Source organism: Hemicordylus capensis, chromosome 1 (assembly GCF_027244095.1).
Source record: "Hemicordylus capensis ecotype Gifberg chromosome 1, rHemCap1.1.pri, whole genome shotgun sequence".
In the NCBI taxonomy this organism is placed as follows: domain Eukaryota; kingdom Metazoa; phylum Chordata; class Lepidosauria; order Squamata; family Cordylidae; genus Hemicordylus; species Hemicordylus capensis.
Genome location: NC_069657.1, coordinates 36,298,750 through 36,320,915, shown reverse-complemented (window position 1 = coordinate 36,320,915; position 22,166 = coordinate 36,298,750).

Sequence of the window (22,166 nt, the reverse complement as noted above, 5' to 3'; positions counted from 1 at the left end):
AAGTCAAGAAAGATAAGACCTCATGAAGGAACTTAATAGGGAATTTCAGAGAGCTGTTAGAAGAGACAAGGAGCAATACTACAATGACATCTGTAAAGACCTTGAGGATGGAAATAGACACAGAAAAACAAGGCAAGTTTTCCAAAAGATCTCTGAACTCAGAAAGAGGTTCCAACCTCAAATTGGTATGTTAAAGGATGCTAAAGGACAGATAGTAACTGATTCAGAGAAGATCAAACAGAGATGGAAGGAGTATACTGAAAAACTGTACAGCAGGGACATCAACATCCAAGATACTCTAGAAGATATTCTCTACTTGCAAGAACCTCTAGTATGGGAAGATGAAGTTAGATCAGCACTCCGGTCATTACCAAGTCAGAAGGCTATAGGAATTGATGGAATAGCTACAGAAATATGGCAGAAAACAGAAGAAGAATTAGTCAAGGCTCTAACCAAACTATGCCAGCAAATTTGGAGAACACAGTTGTCCAAAAAGATTAGGTTAGTCTACATACCCATACCAAAGAAAAGAGACTTAACAGATTGTGCAAACTATTGCACAATATTCTTAATTTCACATGCTAGCAAAATAATGCTCAGGACCATCCAACACAGATTAGAGCCCTATGTGGAAAGGGAAATGCCAGATGTTCAAGCTGGTTTCAGAAAAAGCCGAGGAACAAGAGACATCATTGCTGATGAACGCTGGATGAAAGCCAAAGAATACCAGAAAGAAGTCAATATGTGCTTTATTGACTACAGAAAAGCCTTCGATTGAGTCAACCATGTCAAGTTGCGGAATATCCTTAGGAAAATAGGTGTCTCGGAACATCTCATTGTTCTCATGAGAAACCTATACACAGGGCAGGAAGCCACAGTCCAGGCAGAACATGGTGAAAGGCTCTATACTTTCTCCTTCTTTATTCAATTTATATGCTGAACATATACTGAGGGAAGCTGGATTGGAAGAAGATGAGCATGGTTTTAAAGTTGGAGGAAGAAACATCAATCACCTGTGCTATGCTGATGACACCACTCTGATAGCTGAGAATGTGGATGATCTGCAAGCTCTAGTAATGAAAGTCAAGCAGCACAGTGAAAAAATTGGACTACAATTAAATGTAAAGAAGACCAAACTAATGACAACAGGTACAGCAACCAGCCTCAGAATTGACAATGGAGAGATTGAAGTGGTGGATAGCTTCTGCCTTTTAGGATCGACCATCAACAGTAAAGGATCTAGCAGTCAAGAAATACGCTGCAGACTAGCACTTGGTAGGGTTGCAATGAAGGCCTTGGAAAAGATTTTTAGATGCTGTGATGTGTCTATACCTACAAATATTAGAATCATTCGGACAATGGTTTTCCCTGTGACATTCTATGGATGCAAAAGCTGGACTTTGAAGAAGATAGAAAAAGCATAGACGCTTTTGAACTTTGGTGCTGGAGAAGACTTTTGAGGATACCATGGACAGCCAGGAAAACAAACAAACGGATCATAGAACAAATCAATCCAAAATTGTCACTCGAGGCACAAATGACCGGGCTCAAACTATCATACTTTGGACACATTATACAAACCCTAGCTCCCTGGGAAAAGTTGAAGGCAAGAGAAGAAGAGGACAACCAGCAGCAAGGTAGATGGACTCAATTACGACAGCAGTGAATGCACCACTGGGAGACCTTAAAGGCCAAGTCGAAGACAGATCATCCTAGAGAGAATCTATCTATGTGGTCGCTAAGAGTTGACACCAACTTGATGGCACTTAATCAATCAATCAATCAATCAAATGTTACATACAGTAACACACATCCTTTTAAGCACGGTAGAGAAATGTAAAGGTATGGTGTGTGAAGAAGAAAGATAGATAGATAGATAGATAGATAGATAGATAGATAGATAGATAGATAGATAATATGGAGGCTTGATATGAAAAAGTCACTTAGGTAATATATCCTTTCATCTCTGTCTTTGTGAAGTAGAATGTTCAGGGTTTGTGAAAGCATTGTTATGTAATAAGATTATAAGTTATGTATGTTGTCTGGAACATTGCTCTTAGTCTTTTCTTTTTTAGCAGTTTTCAGGACATAACATTCAATCGTACATCATGAGTGGCCATTCATAAGACTACATCATGCACTATCTTCTAGTTTCCTTCCAAGCATGTAACTATGCTGTCTAACTGTAGTTCTGATCAAGGGGGGAAACATTTCCACAGGCATGGTTAATAGACCTTATGCAGAGTTAGAATATGCATCTGTGAGTGAATTGATAAGAAAGCAAGGCAGAAGAGAGCAAAAGCCCTCACAAAGCTTCTAGGAAATTCTTAGTGGGTCTTTCCAGATGGTAATAAGAAGCACTACATGAGAAACGTGTACATTGACTTCCGTCTTCCTTCACAGAGCAAATTCATGTTGTATTCAGTTGCAGAACAGGGTCCTTGCATGATTTCTGTAGTTGCCACCTGGGAGTTCTTCACACAGCAGACTTTTCTGCAAGTTTTCTGTGAGGCTTTACTGTGAACTCAAAATTATCCCCAAAACCTGATGCAAAAAGTGGGGTTTTTTTACCCCGGATATAAATCGGGCTACACTGTAACAGGCAGTGAAAACCCCGAATCATGTGTGAAGTGCTCCCCGAGAGATTGATTGATTGGATTGGATTGGATCCAACACAGGAAGCTTTAACTCATCCCTCAAATTCTGAGACCCTACAATGAGCACCTCCGTCTTGCTTGGATTCAATTTCAATTTGTTATCTCTCATCCAGCCCATTACAGCCTGTAGGCAGGCATTTAGGGAATGAATGCTATTTCTTGATGATGAAGATGAAAAGGAGAAGTAGATTTGGGTGCCATCAGCATTGTGATAATACCCAGCACCAAATCTCCTGTTAACCTCATCCAGAGGTTTTATGTAGATATTAAAAAGCATTGGTGACAGAATGGAGTCCTGAGGGACTCCATATAGCAGCTCCTGTTTTGAAAAGCAACTGTCACCAAGTTCCACCATCTGGAATCTACCCGAGAGATAGGAGCAGAACCACTGCAAAGCAGTGCCCCCTATCCCCAACTCCCTCAGGTGATCCAGCTTGCGCAAGTTGGGGAAAAGGGTGAGAGAGGCTTACAGGGACTTTGGGGTAAATCTGCACTAAATGTGAACACACACCCTCCATTCCGGAGGAGATGCAAGCTAAAAGGCTTTAAAAGCCCTGTGTGGAAAACTTCCTGATGGTCAGCTTTTGTTTTCTGAGAAGAACTGATTACTACTTTTCCAACAAATGGGGAAAAGGGCTTCTCAGAAAGCAAGAACTGGTAAGCAGGTGGAACTGTAAAAATCACAGAGGTGTCTGTCAAATGGGAACTGATATATGTAAAAACAACAAAAGGTAAGCTACAGCTAATTATACAATCGCAGTGTCTACATTAAGGATTCCCAGCCTTGAGTCCCCACGTGTTATTTAAAGGCCAAAGGCCATTGTTGCTGGGGATTATGAAAGTGGTTGTCCAACAACGTCTGCAGGCCCAAGATTGGGAACCCCTGTTCTACGCTGCAGCCAACACACTCTAGGGAGAGCTCTTCAAACAAGGGCATAGCAAGGTTGGAGGAGACCCTTAGACAAGATTTCAAGACACACTCCCACCACCTTTGCCAGTTCCTATCTGTTGGGATGTGAGTGCTTCTGGTTATCTCAATGGCCAGCCTCGGCCCAAACTTCACAGCTGTGCATCCTGATGGTGTCACCATGCTGCCCCAATGCCATCAGGAATAGGCCTGCCTTAAAGGGGTGGCCTGCATTCGCTGGGATCAGGGCACTGAACCAGTTCAGTGAGGAGAACAGGCAGCCCCTTTAAGGTAGACCTGTTCTCATTGGCCTTGGGGTAGCTCTGCCACACCCAGCTGGCACAGTTGCAGGGGAGGAGGAGCTGGAGCAAGTTGGAGAGAGGGGTGAGGGAGGCAGCAGGTGGCCCGCAGACACTTGCAGCTCTGGACATTTAAACTACCACCCCCATCTCTGTGATAGCCACACGCCTGTCTACAAAAGTTTTTCTGTCCACAGTTATGAATTCTGAGATGTCATCTATTCTTTTAGTCACCTAGGACCACAGCGAAGGACTTACATAATGTGGGCCTGTCCACTTTTCCATATTCATGTAACATCCAGCGTCCTACAAACAGATGACTACTCAATTAGACTTCATCAGGGGAGATACTCGCCAATCTCCGCTTCCTTCTGCAATCATCTGTACCATGTGAAAATATGTCCCTGAGAGTCACACAGTCTTCAGGGGTTGGGAGACAAGGGCTGCAAAGGGAAAGAGGGTATCACCCCTTCTCCCACAGTACATAGGAAATGTCATTTGGTGCACACAATGTTTGTCATGCCAGCCTACATTTCCTGCTAGCAAACTCCCTTTAAAAAAAAACTTATTTCCTCGGTAATCATTTCAGTCATTTTTAGTGCTCATTGTCAAATTACACAAGCATATGGAAGGAGGTTCATCGCACAGCTCATTACCAGGGTAGAAGTGTTCCCTGAAGCAGCAATTTAAAATTTCTATTTAACGTCATTTTTAAAAACCTAAGCAATTGCTTTCCCATGGGAGATCAGCGTACAGTCATACAGTTCCCATGAGCAGAGAACATTGCCGCTACTATGCCCATTTTCCTACTTTAAAAAAAAAAGATACATGAATAAACACAACTGCTGTAAATATGTACTATTATAGATGCAAGTACAATACCCTGTCAGATATATGAAGGTTGCCTTCCCTTTCCTTCATAGTGCATACGGAGAACTAAAGATAGCTAGTTCAGCCAATTCCACCCCATCCTGTTAAAAGTGAGATAATATTGGCAGGGCTCTGCCATTGCAGTTCTTGGTTATGGTGCCGAATAAGAGGAAGAGAGAAGGTGGGAGGGGTCTGGCCACTTCTGCATTGGTCTCTCCCCTTCTGCATTGAGGTCAAGGCACATACTGGCATTTGCCCTGCTAAGCTGGGCCCACAGGAGCAAGAGGCCAGCACAATAATACCCTATCAGATATAGACATAATTCCAAACTAATTCCTGTACACAATTCCAAACTAACGCCCCTTCTGCATGTACCTTTTCTAGTATGATTAGTACTGCCTCCATAGGCCTGTTCACAAGTTACTGTATGTTCAACACATCTGTCTTTGTACAGCATATGTATGTATGTACACACACACACACACACACATATTCTGGGTGGTGACAGCCAGGTGGGATTTCTGCCTCTTCTTTTAGAGGCTGAACTTGAGTATAGCAATCTTCTGATCACATCTGAAGGAGGCTAGGTACAGATCAGGTACAGTTATTCACATTAAGTTGAACACTGGTACAGCAGTACATTTCCTATCTGTACCACGCATTCGAGGGGCCTGTACCCAGGTTCACTTTTTAAATTAATGCAGGTACAGTCATTCACACAAAAACATGTATGAGTGTACAGACATCTATACACTTGTGCCATATAATGTCTGAATAGAGCTAAAATTGCACATTAATCACACTTACATCCTGCGTCCCCTCTAACAGGGATTCCCAGATTTTGTGGACTTCAGCTCCCATAACCCCCAAGCAAAAGCCATTGCAGCTGGGGATTCTAGGAATTGTAGTCAAGAACATCTGGGAATCCCTGTTAGAAGGAACGGTGCTTGCATCCCAACCTTCCTTCCTTCTGTTCTGAGTCTAAAGGTTGTTTAGATTTAGAAGACTATGAGAAAAGTAGGTGCCATCTTCATGGTTCCTGGCCATGAAGGATTCAGGGGAGAATATATGGAACTGGCCCAACAACTCCAAGAACCCTGTGAGGTAGCTTAGTCTGAGAGTGATTGACCAAAGATCATCCTTTGAGAATCATAAAGTCAGTACACACTATCTAAAACTAGGTAGGACAAGCATCCTACCCAGCTTCAGGAGTTGTGCACACTCCTGGTTTTAGTTTGTGAGTGAGCAAACAACTAGGTAGGAGAAGTGAGAGAGGAGTGACCATGTGAGAGAAAGGAGCTGGGTAGGATGATGCTGTCCTACCCAGCATTTTAACAAAGTAGGAGGAAAATCCATCCTACCCAGCTCCTCTCTCACAAACTCCTCCTCCTCCTACGTAGTTTTTTGTTCACACAGGACTGAAAATTGGGGTTCCACAGAGCTCCCAAAGCTGGTTAACAGTTGTGTCAACAGCCCTATAGTTGAGCAGGGATGAGAACTCTTAGTTTAACAACTCCATTATGTTCTTCAGATCCCTCCTCAAAGCCTCCCACTTGTATTCTATCTATCCAGTATCTTTTATGTTTTGTTGTTTCAAAGTTTGTCCCAGTGGGGATCCTGTAGAGGGGCGGGGGTGGAGTCAGAAAGGAAAAGGGAGGGAAGAGGAGAAAATGGAGTTGTTTCTGAATACACTTTTAGTTAAATCTAAATACGATTACTTTGTGTTTTGTGAGAGAAGCAGTTATAACACACTACCTTTCCCATGAAACCTTCCGCACAACCCCTGAATCCCCATACATCTCTATAACTAAATCTCAAGGCATGTAAAGGAAATTCTCCCCTTCCTCTCCTTGGCTCCATCTTTCTCCTCTTCTTTGTCTCCCCTGAGTCAAATGATATATTGTAAGCTGCTTGGGGCAGAGTCATGGCCTCTTGTACTTTGCATTTATATTGCTGGTACTATCTATCTAAATTAACAACACTCTCTGAGCCACACCATAAAATTTAATTATCTCTGATTAGAGCAGCACGGATGAGCTAGGAAACTAGCAGCCATCCACATCAGCTACTGATGTCACACATGGCAATCCAATGACACAAGTACATTGATTTCAGGGTTGGATATTTGTTTTTTAAAAAATATTGTGCGTGCCTGATCCATGTTGTTTATGCATGCAATTAACTTTCTCATTGAAACCAATGGGACTAGGTTTATTCTAACATCATTATATGTTTACTTCCCCACTTTATCACTAAACTTCCTTAATGAAAACACAATCATTAGCAAATCTGGCATATGCACAAAATGAACATGGGTCGGAGATTACCAAGACAGATGGCATATGCTTTGTTTCTGTTCATTTGACTTGTATTTAAACTTGTACTGTGCCTTCTCCAACCATAATTCATGACAGCTTACATTTTTCAAAACATAAAGTTATCAATAAAAACAAACAAAAATGAAAATCAGAAACAAACAGCAGTAGGAAACCAACTGCCAAAATGGATAATTAAAATAATAAACCACTACTAAAATCATAGGAAAAAAGGAAAGCCCTGTAATCACAAGATCTCTCCACTGCTTATTGCATACCCTCCAATACTCACAGGTGAAAATGCAGACATGCGTGCAATACCCCTATTTTTATATGAAAGATCACTGCCAGAGTTTTCCCCTTTTCTCCATGAATCATTGTGATGTGTTTTAGAAAACCAAAGTAACTCCATTTTACTTAGAAAACCTCAGTCTGACTTAAAGTAACCCCAGCCCAGCTCAGGGCCATCACGGCCTCTCATGATCAACGTCATTATCTCTCTCCACTAAATTGTATCTAAGAAACTTGGTTCTCACGGGGTTCTCACTGTTCTTTGCTGACAGTTAAAGAAAACAGGATGTAACCAAATAAGGAGTGATCACCAGATGAACAATGAATCATTCGCATGCGTACTATATACTTAGTCCACCATTTTGTTGCCACGTATACTATGTCTAGGGTATCAGCATCATTCAGATTGTTTGTATAAATGTAAGATGCACCTATAACCAATTTGTATTCAGTGCAGAGCCGAAGCCCACTGGATACCTTGCTAATCTGCAGTAGCAATAAACGCCTCAAAAGAGATTCCCACTGTGTCTGTTTGATTGGCTAAAAGGCGGACCCAGGGACGAACCAAATTCACATCAATTGCTTAAAACTCTGCTATGTCTGCTCAGTATGCTGTCTTCATTTACTCTGCAGTAACCTGTTCTCCATGGATTGAGAAGCCAAAATTGTGGTTTGTCCTTTTGGTAAAAGATATACAGGTACTCCCCAACTTACAAACACCTGACTTATGAACAACCCATCCTTACAAACAGAGCTCCATCACGTATTAAATTAATGAAGTCCACCACTTACAAACACCAACCAGCATATACAAACAACAAGCCATCCCTCATAGGAACTATATGTATTCCAAGTTATGAACATCCAACTTAACAAACTTTTGGAAAGCAACCTGTTTGTAAGTTGGGGACTCTCTGTATTAGAAATGCACTCTTGCCTGACAACAGACTATCACAGTTCAAAAGTATACATCAGCATCCACAGTATGTGACATGGAAGGCTATGAACCTCATAGTGTCTTAGGGTCAAACTATATGAGACTTTAAATGAGGACTTACTGTATGGTACTACTAGTATACTTGCATAGCTTCCCCACCCCACAAACAGCAGCTGGATCTTCCCTTGTGGATCAGGACCATGGAATTGGGGAGCAGGGGATTTCAACCTTTGTCCCTGCAGCAGGTCATTCCCTCCTAGGGTGGAACTTTGCCTAAGGCAGGCACCTGCCATTGGAACCAATTGACACTTCCCTTCTGAGCCAATAACAGCAATGGGGGCCCTGTCCAGATGAAGACTGCAGTAGGGACAAAGGATTAAAGCCACCTCCCCCATCATGTTCCCAATTTTTTTGGTGTGCGTGTGTATGTGTGTGTGCTGATCTGATTACTGTTTAAGGAAATAAAAAATAAGACATGCAAGTGCTAAACATGACATATTAATACTGAATCAGACCCATTGATCCATCTAGCTCAGCACTCTCTACGTATTTTGTAATGTACAGGCAATTATGCAAGGTGTGGAGAGAGTGGGTACGGAGAGGTTCTTCCCCCTCTCTCACAACACTAGAGCACAACACTAGAACGAGTGGTCTTCTCATGAAACTGATTGCCAGGAAATTTAGGGCTGATGAAAGGAAGTACTTTTTCACACAGCTTATCATAAGAACATAAGAACATAAGAACAGCCCTGCTGGATCAGGCCCAAGGCCCATCTAGTCCAGCATCCTGTTTCGCACAGTGGCCCACCAGATGCCGCTGGAAGCCACAGACAGGAGTTGAGGGTGTGCCCGCCACAGCTGGGGCGATCCACAGGAAGGGCCCGGCTCGCGTCCAGAGTCAGGAGGGGTTCATCTTCAAGTGCCACCAGTTCATTTGGTGGTGACCTGGGATTGGGCCTTCTCAGTTGTCACCCCAAAGATGTGGAATTTGCTCCCCATGGATATGAGAGGATTATCTTCCTTAGAGGCCTCAAGGAGAGCCTTAAAACCCCATCTTTTTAGCCTGGCTTTTCATAGCTAATTAAGTGTGCTGTCAAGTTAATTTCACCTCCTGGCACTCACAGAGCCCTGTGGTTGTCATTGGTAGAATACAGGAGGGGTTTACCATTGCCTCCTCCTGCGCAGTATGAGATTATGCCTTTTGGCATCTTCCTATATCGCTGCTGCCCAATATAGTGCCAGCGGGAATTTGAACCAGCAACCTTCTGCTTGTAATTTGAATCTGCTTTTAAATGATTTTTTAAAAATTTTTTAATTGTTATGTGTTTTTTATTTTAATGTAAACCGTGCTGATCCACTTTAGGAAGGGAGGTATATAAATAGAATGAATGCATGCATGAATAGTCTATAGAATTTGCCATCACAGGATGTGGTGATGGCCACCAGCTTGGTTGGCTTTAAGTGGGGCTTAGACAAATTCATGGAGAACAGATATATTAATGGCTACATGACTATAGGCTACCTCCAGGTTCAGAGGCAAGATGCCTCTGAATATCAGTTGCAGGGGAGCAATGGCAAGAAAGAGACTTCATTTTCTGGTTTGTTGGCTTCCCAAGGCATCTGGTGGGCCACTGTGAGAAACAGGGTGCTGGACCAGATAGGCCTTGGGTCGGATGCAGCAAGGCTGTTCTTATGTTCACTGGCTGGCTGGCAGTGACTCTCCAAAGTTTCAGGCAGGAGTACTTCCCGGTCATACCTGGAGATGCCAGGAAGAGCCTGGGATCTTGTGCATGCAAAGCAGGCACTCTTCCACTAAGCTGTAGTGCTTTCTGAATGTCTTGTCTAGTTTGACCCTTAGATTAAGGAAAGGGCAGGGGCAGCCATTCCATGAGGCAAGGTGAGGCAGTCACCTCAGGCAGCAGATTAGTGGGGTGCCAGTGAAGTGGCAAGAGGCCCTCCTAACCCCACTTTTTAAAACAGGAAAAGAGGGGGAGGAGGGTGCATACAAGGGTGTGTGTGTGCCCTCCTTAAAGCCATCATGTTGCACGCATCCACCAATCTATGCCTCTTATAGCAGAGAAGACCTGTGCAGCCTTGATGCTCCCTTCTGTTTGTCAATATTTGAGAAGCATAAGAACACAAGAAAAGCCTTACTGGATCAGGCCAAAGGCCCATCTAGTCCAGCATCCTGCTTCATGCAGTAGTCAACCAGGTACCTCAGGGAAGCCTGCAAGTGGGGAAAAGAGGGCAACCACCTCTCCCATTGGTGGTGTTCAGGGACATCCCTCCCACCCCCGATCCTGGTGGAAATATACAGCTATCCAGGCTGTTAGCCATTGATAGCCCTGTCCTCCATGAATTTGTCTAATCCTTTTTAAAATCCCATCTATAAGCACCATTATTCCAAGGGAAGGCGTATAATGGTTCAGCAGATCGTTATTTGGTATTATGAACATCAATCATCATGTTCATAATGTGATCCCTGTTTGGACAACATTACTTGTTGACGCCTTCACCAGACCTGACATATGAGTCAACAGCAAAATGAGCCCCTGGTAGTGCAGTGGTAAAACTGCCGCTCTGTAACCAGAAGGTTGCAAGATCGATCCTGACCAGGGGCTCAAGGTTGACTCAGCCTTCCATCCTTCCGAGGTCGGTAAAATGAGTACCCAGAAATGTTGGGGGCAATATGTTAAATCATTGTAAACCGCTTAGAGAGCTTCCAGCTATAGAGCGGTATATAAAATGTAAGTGCTATTGCTAAAAGCACTCCAACATTACTTGGAATGAATTGTGGCTGCAGTGGTTTTAGGTAGGGCTATTAGAATGAGACACCAAATTAATTTTACTCTTGACCCTTAAAGGAGGTTAGAAGCTAGGCTTCCCTCTGTAAAAGGCAGCATCAAAGCAACTTAATTAAGTCTGACATTCAAAATCAAAGCGTGTTTGAAATACTGTGTGTCAATAGACTGGTAATGCATAGCAAATAAACACCATGCTTGCTATCTCTCAAATTAATTACAAGGTAGAGGTGAACAAGAAAAGGAGAGAAAATGCTGTTTATGATGGAAGGTCATGTTAAGTTTTCAAGTTAAATTAACTTGCATTGTGGAAGGAGGAACATGCTGCACTTGGAAACGTCATGGCGTGAGGATGAAAATCTACCCTTGACACTGTGTGGCTTTCTTGTTTAATTTATTGTATTGGATTGGATTAGATTGGATTAGATTGGATTGGATTGGATTGGATTGGATTAGATTGGATTGATATACCGCCCTTCCAAAAATGGCTAAGGGCAGTTTACATCAAAATGTGTATTTATTACATGTTTATTTCCTCCTTTTCCAAGGAACTCAGGGTGGTAAACATAGTTCGCTTCCCTTCCCTGCATTTCATCATCACAAACAATCCTGTGAAGTAGATCAGGTTGAGAATGGGCAACTTGTCCAAACAGAGGTCACATTATGAACATGATGACTGATGTTCATAATACCAAATAACCAATTAGGTTTGGCATTAAGACATGAATGAGAGCTTTGTTTCCTGAAATACATCATCCTCTCCAGCAGTAAAAGGTGGGGCGGGGCGAGAACTGGTCAGCTTCCCCTCCCTCCTCCCTCTTTCAGGATGGTGGATGATTCATGGCCCTGATGTCAACAGAATAGAGTTCAGGCAAGGAAGCACAGGATAGCTGCACAGGTAGCGCGGGCCCCAGTAGCAGCTATACTCCCCTTCCTACCCTATGCTTCTAGCACAGTCCCAGTCTCCACCTGTTTTCATCCAGAATGAGGAAGTATCAAGAGGGGATACCTTGTGCCAAGTCAACTCTTCCCTTCCTTTTTATTCCGAGATTTATAGTCCTGACTTCAGCAAAAAGCCCTCCTATTGCCTATGACACTAGAAGACCTGCTCCCTGGGAACATATCCTGACCTGTCAGGGCTGGAGCACTTTCCTTAATAGCCAAACAAATTCCAGGAGGTCTTTGGATCTACCTTCAGATCATCAACTTCCTTCATGAGCCGCTTCAGAAATCAGCTCTCCTTTGTGTCAGCAACTGCAGAGGTGACTCCAGGATATGACAGTTCAACAGCAGCTGCCAAAACAGCTGTAGAGATGATTTCTGGAAAGGGAGGTGATGTCTGATTTCAGGTAATTAAGCCAATTCAATTTGTGCTATTAACAGTAAACATAATTATACTGGTATATCAACCCCTACTACCTCCCGATAGCACTGTAATCAGACGCTTATTGAAGCTAAAGATACAATTATTCAATAGTGGGTGTGAATATGGCAAGATACTTGTGCAGCATTAAATTATAATGTACTGGGATGTGATAAGACAGCATATTCTAGTCCTGGGGAAGACAGAACGTTGGGTTGTGTGGATTACAACCATTCCTGGCTCAGTATTAGTATGTGCATGATTGCCCATGCATGCGCATGTGTGAGATCCTAACAATAGGGAAGGAGAAAGTGTATTGATGCTGTAATGGACACCTGGCGTTTTGTACTTGGTATGATTACCTAACTACAAAAAGTACAAGAATGCCACGTCAATTGTGAGGACCCTTCACAACTGACAAAGCACTTGGGTTGACTACAAATTCAGGTTCCCCACGATCGTTGATAACTGGCTTATTAACAGGATTATATATGTGGGAAGAGCTCTAAAGGTACTGAGTGTAGGGGGTCGGGATCTGGGAGATGGTTTAGATCTGCCTGTTTTGGATGGGGTTACACTCCCCCTAAAAGATCAGTTTCGTAGTCTCTGCGTGCTCCTGGATCCCAAACCCTCCCTGGTTTCTCAGGTTGAGGCTGTGGCCAGGAGTGCTTTTTATCAGCTTTGGCTGATATGCCAGGTGGCAACTCGGGACCGGGCCTTCTCTGTGGCTGCCCCAGGGCTTTGGAACGCACTCCCTGCTGAAAGAAGAGTATCTCCTTCTCTGTTTGCTTTTAGGAGGACCTTGAAGACATACCTTCTTCACATACCTACTTCATAGGGTTGTTGTGAAGAGAAACCTAAGTATGAAGTACACTGCTCTGGGCTCCTTGGAGGAAGAGCAGGATATAAAATGTAATAAACCAACCAAGCAACCAAGCAACCAACCTGTTTTCCCAGGCTTTTAACTGAAATTTAAATTTCAAATTTTAATGCGTGTTTTTATCTATTGTGACTTTTATCTGTTTTTATGAATTTTAAATGTTTTGTTTTATATTTTGTTTTAATCTGTACACTGCCTAGAGATTGCTATACTAGGCGGTATAGAAATGCAATAAATAAATACAATAAATAATAAATAATAAAGCGCAAATCTATAGAGAGTTTTTCCTAGGCACACAGGGGGGTAAAGGAAGGAATGTCTGAGTTGTACTTAAGAGGATGGTGTGCACAGTTAATTCACTGTGCTTGAATACAATACTATCCAAATACAAGACACCATGTCATGGAGCTTTCCACTCCATGGTGAATAGCAGCTTCAGGGAGGGATTCAAGTTGGGGAAGCAGAGTGGTAGAGTTAAGTCCTCTGCTACCCTGAGGCTGTGGTCTCAATACAAATGTTATCCTTCTGTGGCTAATTAGGTTCCACTTTTAAACTTTGAAAGTAAGGGTGGGGAAGGGCAAGGAGAGGGTATGGGGGTAGTTCCGACAGGCATGTCAGAACTACAGTGACTAATTCTGTGCTGATAGGAGGGAATTTTGTCAGAGTTCCAACTATCAGGACTCTTTAGTCCTACCGGATGCTGAATTAATGCCGCTGCACGGGTTTCTTAGCTTCAGAACTCCTCTCTTTGGTTTTTAATTTGTTTTAAATCACTTTTATTGACTGGAATGCTTTTTATTATGTGCTCATGCTTGTTAGCAACTGTGCTTAAAGATACTGTGGCCTTGGATTTACTGACCCGCATAGGAAAATAAGACGCGGTAAAGCCGAAAGCTACATGCGATGGGAGTAAAGCACAGAAAGAAAATCTCCAAAGACAAAAGAGCTGGGAAAATGTCCTGCCCCGCATTAAACATCTTTTTGACTAAAACTGGAGGAAAGAACACCCCCATAGAGAGGAGTGAACCCCTCTTCAACCTCCTCAATCCGTGCAACTAACTGATAATCAGAAAGGAAACGTGGAGGAGGATGCCTTTGTGCTGCTTAATTCTCCAATGAATCCAACGAATCCAGAAGTGAAAACCTGTAATAATCCTACGGAAAGTCCTTTTGATTGTAATTCTCACTTGACTTTTTGCGGCAGCAGTGAGGAGAATGCAGTGAGCGAACCTTCTCTTATTCATCTGGATAATTCTGTCACGCAAAGGCAAGTCCCTTATCAGCAACCTTCGTTGGATTCTGCTGAGGGAGTTTCGTCTAGTATGGCTTTTTTGATGCAAGCGTCTTTAAAGCTCCTATTCCGTGCTTATCATTAATAACTGAACAGCTAGATACGCTGGTTATTGAATTGAGGAGGGTCTCTAAGCCCCCCTCGATGGCTGATACTGCAGTCTCCCAGGACTATCGGGTTCCACATATCTGTCGGAACTATCCAACTGCACAGACCTGCTCTGTGTGTATGTGTGTGTAAGCCTCTCAGATATGCAATCAGCCTGTGAAATAAGCTTGAATACAATACCATCCAAATACACTGAGGGAAATAAGTATTTGATCCCCTGCTGATTTTGTCCGTTTGCCCTCTGACACAGAAATGACCAGGCTATAATTGGAATGGTAGGTTTATTGTAGCTGTGAGAGACAGAATAACAACAAACAAACCCTCAAAAGCCCAGTGCCCAAAAGTCAGCGATGGATTTGCATTGTAGTGAGGGAAATAAGTATTCGATCCCCTATCAACCAGCAAGATTTCAGGCTCCCAGGTGTCTTTTCACTATATGCAGGTAACGAGCTGAGATGAGGAACACCCTCTGTAAGGGAGTGCTCCTAATCCCAGCTTGTTACAGTACCTGTATAAAAGACACCTGTCCATAGAAGCAAGCAATCACTCAGCTTCCAAACTCACCACCATGCCCAAGACCAAAGAGCTGTCGAAGGATGTCAGGGACAAGGTTGTAGACCTGCACAAGGCTGGACTGGGCTACAAGACTATCGCCAAGCAGCTTGGTGAGAAGGTGACTACAGTTGGCACGATAACTCGCAAATGGAAGAAACACAAAATAACTGTCAATCTCCCTCAGTCTGGGGCTCCATGCAAGATCTCACCTCGTGGAGTTGCAATGATCATGAGAATGGTGACAAAGCAGCCCAGAACTACACGAGGGGAACTTGTCAATGATCTCAGGGCAGCTGGAACCATAGTCACCAAGAAAACAATTGGTAAGACACTACGCCGTGAAGGACTGAAATCTTGCAGTGCCCGCAAGGTCCCCCTGCTCAAGGCAGCACATGTACAGGCCCGTCTGCAGTTTGCCAATGCACATCTGAATGATCCAGAGGAGAACTGGGCGAAAGTGTTGTGGTCAGATGAGACCAAAATCGAGCTCTTTGGCATCAACTCAACTCGCCGTGTGTGGAGGAGGAGGAATGCTGCCTATGAGCCCAAGAACACCATCCCCACCGTCAAACATGGAGGTGGACACATTATGCTTTGGGTGTGTTTTTCTGCTAAGGGGACAGGACACCTTCACCGCATCGAAGGGACGATGGACGGGACCATGTACCATCAGATCTTGGGTGAGCACCTCCTTCCCTCAGCCAGGGCATTGAGAATGGGTCGTGGATGGGTATTCCAGCATGACAATGACCCAAAACACACAGCCAAGGCAACAAAGGAGTGGCTCAAGAAGAAGCACATGAAGGTCCTAGAATGGCCCAGGTAGTCTCCAGACCTTAATCCCATAGAAAATCTGTGGAGGGAGCTGAAGGTTCGGGTTGCCAAACATCAGCCTCGAAACCTTTCTGACTTGGAGAGGATCTCCAAAGAGGAGTGGGACAACATCCCTCCTGGGTTGTGTGCAAACCTGGTGGCCAACTACAAGAAACGTCTGACCTCTGTGATTGCCAACAAGGGTTTTGCCATCAAGTACTAAGACATCTTTTGTGAAGGGATCGAATACTTATTTCCCTCACTACAATGCAAATCCATCGCTGAGTTTTGGGCACTGGGCTTTTGAGGGTTTGTTTGTTGTTATTCCGTCTCTCACAGCTACAATAAACCTACCATTCCAATTATAGCCTGGTCATTTCTGTGTCAGAGGGCAAATGGACAAAATCAGCAGGGGATCAAATACTTATTTCCCTCACTGTACAAGATATCATGACATGTAAGCTTTCCACTCCATGGTGAATAGCAGCTTCAGGGAGGGATTAAAGCTGGGGAAGCAGTGTGGTAGCGTTAAATCCTTCTGTGGCTAAGGGGGAAGAAAATGAGCATAGAAAATTGTGGGGAAATGGTTAAAGTGTACCTTCAAGTCGATTTGACTCCTGGCGCCCACAGAGCCCTGTGCTTTTCTTTGGTAGAATACAGGAGGGGTTTACCATTGCCTCCTCCCGCGGAGTATGAGATGATGCCTTTCAACATCTTCCTATATCTCTGCTGCCCTATATAGTACCAGCGGGGATTCAAACCGGAAACCTTCTGCTTGTTAGTCAAGCATTTCCCCGCCACTCCACTTAACAACAACAACAACAACAAATATTTATATACTGCTTTTCAACAAAAAGTTTCCAAAGCAGTTTACATAGAGAAATAAATAAATAAGATGGCTCCCTGACCCCAAAGGGCTTAACATCTAAACTGAACCATAAGATAGACACCAGCAACAGTCACTGGAAGTACTGTGCTGGGGGTGGATAGGGCCAATTACTCTCTCCCTGCTAAATAAAGAGAATCACCACGTTAAAAAGGTGCCTCGTCTTTGCCTAGTTAGCAGGGACTTGAGGTGTTGGGGAAATGGTTAGGACTAAACTAAAATACTTAAGAACATTTTTTACAATGAAAAGCATACGCTCCTCTTTCTGTTTCCAGGATGAATCAAACATAAATAAAAATATAATTCTATAAGACAGCAAAGACAATGTTGTAAATATGATCAGTGGTCTCAAAAGCTTTTCCTTATTCATGGAGAGACTTATGAGGAGACAAAGCTCCACATGAGTAAAGATGCAGTACAAAATTGATATTTTTAAAAAAGAGATTAGTGGCTTGAAGGGACACACACATTGGATTTAAGAGAATGTGGTATAGAAAAGTAAGATGGAATCTAGAATAATCAAAGGACAGCCAGTAACCTCAAACAAAGCCAAGCCACAGCATATGATCTAAATCCCAATGTTGCTTTTTGACTATGCCAAAGGCACATTAATATTTCATAAATACAACTTTTCACCAAGAAAAGAAGTAAATTCAAAGAAAATGCAAAACAAAAACTGCAAACACATCAAAGCAGACAGCAAAATAGACTTTGTATCCCTACTCGCTGCTCTGTAATGAGGTAAAATATTTATACATTCTGTGATCTTTGCATTGGATATGATGTGCTTGGTCAGGAAGAAAACAGATACTGTACTCGAAGGAAATATGATGCATCTTTGTAGACAATGACACTGGACCTCTCCCATCTATATTATATTGCACTTGCAGTAATGAAGCCTTGGACCCTCATTGGCTGAGCTGGATTGGAATGTTCAGTTGCTTAGGGAATTAAACATTCTGCATACCAATTTCTGAGAGGGAACAGAAAACTGTCAGTTTAGTTGTGAGTAAAACCTAATACTGGCAAGCTATGAACTAGTCAACACCGACTTAACAGCACACTTTACCTTTATGAACTGAGAAGAGGTCCCAAGTGTTAGTGAATCTAGGAACATAGGAAGCTACCATATACTGAGTCAGATCTTTGGTCTATCTAGCTCAGAATTGTCTTCACAGACTGGCAGCGGCTTCTCCAAGGTTGCAGGCAGGAATCTCTCTCAGCATTCGGGTGTCCGCCAAGGATGCCCACTGAGCCCATTACTTTATGTTTTGGCCCTGGATCCGATCCTGATCAGGATTCAGAGAGAACCCCATCTGCAAGGACTCTCGGTCTCTATCCCTCCACCCTGCGAGATCTTCCTGGGAGGGAGGAGGAGGGAGAGTGATGGGATAGCCAAACCACCTGTCCACTCAGAACCGCATACTGAGTTTAGGGTAAAATTTGTAGCGCATGCCGATGATGTTACATTACTGTTATCGAATGAAAATGAAATCTCTGTAATACTAGACCTCTTCTGGGAATATGGCAAGATCTCGGGCTCAGAATTAAATGCTGACACAAGTGTATTTGTTAAAATGGACCCCAGACGCCAGCAACTCTCGTGTCTACCCATCTCTGAATGTAAAAGCGAAGGGGCCCCAGAGTCCAAACTGAAGTGGGTAGATACAGTAAACATTTTGGGGATTGAATACGGGATTAAGGAAAAAGTCTGGGGGGGAAATTGGACAGATTGGGAAGAAAAAGTAATGCTTAAAATCACCATGTGGAAAAAAATGGAGCCTTGCCATTTACCAGAAAGCAGTTTACATCCGGACTTACCTGATATATCCCCGGTGCATAACCTGGTGGTAGTCTATCCTCCCCCTCTCGATCTCCTTCGGAGAGCTGAAAGCCAGATCTTCCGTCTAGTATGACACACAGCATCCTTCCCTTTGGCCCGTGCAGTAGCATTTAAGGAGGTTGAGCGGGGAGGCCTAGCCCTACCTGCCCTGCAACCCTATTTTGTAACTGAATTCATGTCCTACAATTTTGGAAACTGGATTGTTGTGAATGTCCATAATATGTCCAACCTCCTGCAAAAAACCTGGGTCTCGCTTTTCACTCTGCATTGGTGCAAGTCAGCATGGGGCATAGCATGGTGGGGGAAAGGATCTTTCAATGGTAATATCACACAAGTATTTAAAAGAGAACACCCGGACTACTTGAGAGATTTGTTATTCACACTTAAAAAATGGAAGGTTGAACCGGATCTATTTAAAGGATCCTCCTCAGTTAAGCAGCTAAGGAAAACAATTTATGGAGAGATTCTAGAAGTTGATTTCTTAAAACCTGATTTAGAACATAAACGCTACAAACAGTGCACTTCACAGTACTTGTTGCAACCCAATCACCCTATCGCTCTCTTTAAGGAGAAAAAAGTCCCTTTCCATTTATGGGAAACAAGGTGGTACTTATACCATCAAGTACTACCACTTAATGCGGCTAAGCCATGGCTCCCAGAGGACCAGCAAGAGTGCCCTAAAATCACTTGCAAACAGAAAGCTAGTAAGCTAGGTAAAACACTCAGGGAAACCCACTCACTTTTCTTAAAAGAGTGTGTGGTAGCTAAAAGAGTGTGGCAGGGAGTAATCAAGCTGTTAGAGTGGCCTGATTTGGAAAAACAGACTTGGGAAGAACTAACCTCGGGTTTGAGCGATAGAACCTCCTTTCGAGGTCCCAGAAAGAAACCTTCAAGGAAACGGGACAGAACGGGTGCCCTCATACTAGGGAATTGGAACGTTCCCCTTCTCTTCTAAACAGCAATGGGACAAATTTGGAAATGGACGTCGGACGTAAACCCCCCCCCCCCGATTACCTGATGTGCCTTGAAATCCCCCACCCCCGAGTTACAGTACTACCTGCATATACTTCATAAACTTGTGGGCTTCCAAATCCTTGTGTGTAAATCTTTGTAGATATATCATGTACAAACAACCACTTTGTATATAATTGTGCTTTGGCAATGTATTGTATGCTTTGGTAGTTTGTTGGTTCAATAAAAAAAATCTTGTCCTATCTTGGAGAAGCCAGGGAGGAAACTTGAAACCTTCTGCTCTTCCCAGAGCGGCTCCATCCCCTGAGGGGAATATCTTTCAGTGCTCACACTTCTAGTCTCCCATTCTTATGCAACCAGGGCAGACCCTGCTTAGCTAAGGAGACAAGTCATGCTTGCTACCACAAGACCAGCTCTCCTCTGTAAGGCACAGGGAGCCCATAGGCAAGATTAAATTAAGGGTTAGAAACACACACACACACATCCAGCCCAGCCTGTCATGCTCCCCACTTACTTCACCCAACAGCATTGCAAGCCAGAACTATCCTCAGTCTCCTCCATCCTCCTCATCCACTCCAGCCCTAGATTTTAAAGAGCCAGGAAAGGGAGCAAAAAGAGGAAATATTTCTGAGCCAGCAAGTAGAATGCTGGTCTAGAGGATCTCCATGGAGACACAGCTATTAATATATCACATCTGACTACAAGGCTCTGGGAAGGAAAGTGAAGAACCTTGGGGCTCAGGTGGTGCTGTTGCCGATTTTTCCTTCAAGAGAGAGAAAATGATAGACTACAAAGAGAGAGAGAAAAATATTTCACATGAACGACTGGTTATGCAGATCATGGAGACGCTCCATAGAGATGCTCTAGAACAGTTCTCTGCTGTCCCAGGGCATTTCCCTCAGCCTTTTCACCGATCTCTGACTTTCTACAGAGTGGGACTAGAGCAGGCCTGCTCAACTTAGCCCCTCCCCTGCTGTTTTTGGACTACAGCTCCCATAATCCCCAGCCACAGTGGCCAGTAGCCAGGGATTCTGGGAGTTGTAGGCCAACATCTGCATCTGAGGGCCGAAGTTAAGCAACCCTGGATTAGAGGCAGAAGAGGAGGGCCATCTTGGACTGGCTCTTGACTGAGCGGTGTGGCCCCATTCATTGAAAAGTTGCTCACATGGTAGTGGATGGAGGCAAGGGAGGCAGAAGTGAGCAGCAGGGGAATTTGCCACCGCACTAGTGCCCCCCCCCCATCTGCCTTTCTAGGTGGCCACTTCACCTTGCCTCATGGAAGGCCTTCCCCTGCAGTAAAGAGTCATCAACCACCACCACCACCACAATTCTCCTCTTCCTGTAAGTGGCGGCTGAATCACCCCTGTCCCGTCCCCACCTAATGTAGCCTGCTGTAGGTGTCCTCCACTAGGATACTCAGAGCTGCTCTCATTGATACCGAAAGCAGTTTCTTAGTTACAGTGGTTCAGAATGCCTTCTGATTCTCTTGCTTGACAGTCACCCTTTCCCATGCATTTCCCTCTCCCACACAGTCCCCTTTTGCCATTGTCCCTTGGTGCTGTGCCCCTGGGTCCTGTGCAAGAACCCCTCATCCTCTTTAATAAGGCAAGGTATAGACATTTGCTCCTCTACTTACGTTCTTACCTTACCTTCACTTGCAACAGAGCAACTAGCTTAGAGTTGCTGCAGGTGTAATCTATTATGCTTTCAGACACACACAAAATGTTGCACACATTTCAGGTTGCCAGCACAGTCCCCTAGCTGTCCATCTTCTTATCTTTTGTTCATGGTATGTATGTATGTATGTATGTATGTATGTATGTAATATTTGTATACCGCCCACTACCAAAGTCTCTAGGCAATTTACAGCATAAAACAAACCAAAAATAAAACAAACCAAGAATTTAACGGTTAAAACATATAAAAACCAGATTAAAATATCCATAAAAACACCATGAGGCTCTTCTCATGACCAGTGAGAAGAGCCTGGATGGGGTTTGCGGGGAGAGCCCACTCTCCCTGCAGAAGAGCAATCAGTCAGCTCCGGGCGGCCGAACCGGCCGCCCCCATGACTGCTGGCTCCATTACGGAGCCAGCAGGGGCTGGGGGGAATGGGGGCCATGCAGCCCCTGGAAGCTCCAGCATACCCTGCGCAAGCACATAGGGCATGCTGGAGAGACCCCCAAGCCAGGAGACGGCATTTAAGCCTCCTGGTCAGGGGTCTACTCATGAGTTGCCATGGTGCGGCAACTCACGATCGTAGAGCCTGGGTTAGCAGAGCGCACGCTCCGCTAACCTGGGCTTAGAGGAGGGTTACTTAAGCAGGTTAACTGCTTGGAGGCCACCGGGCTCACCTGTGAGCCTGGTGGTTCTCATAG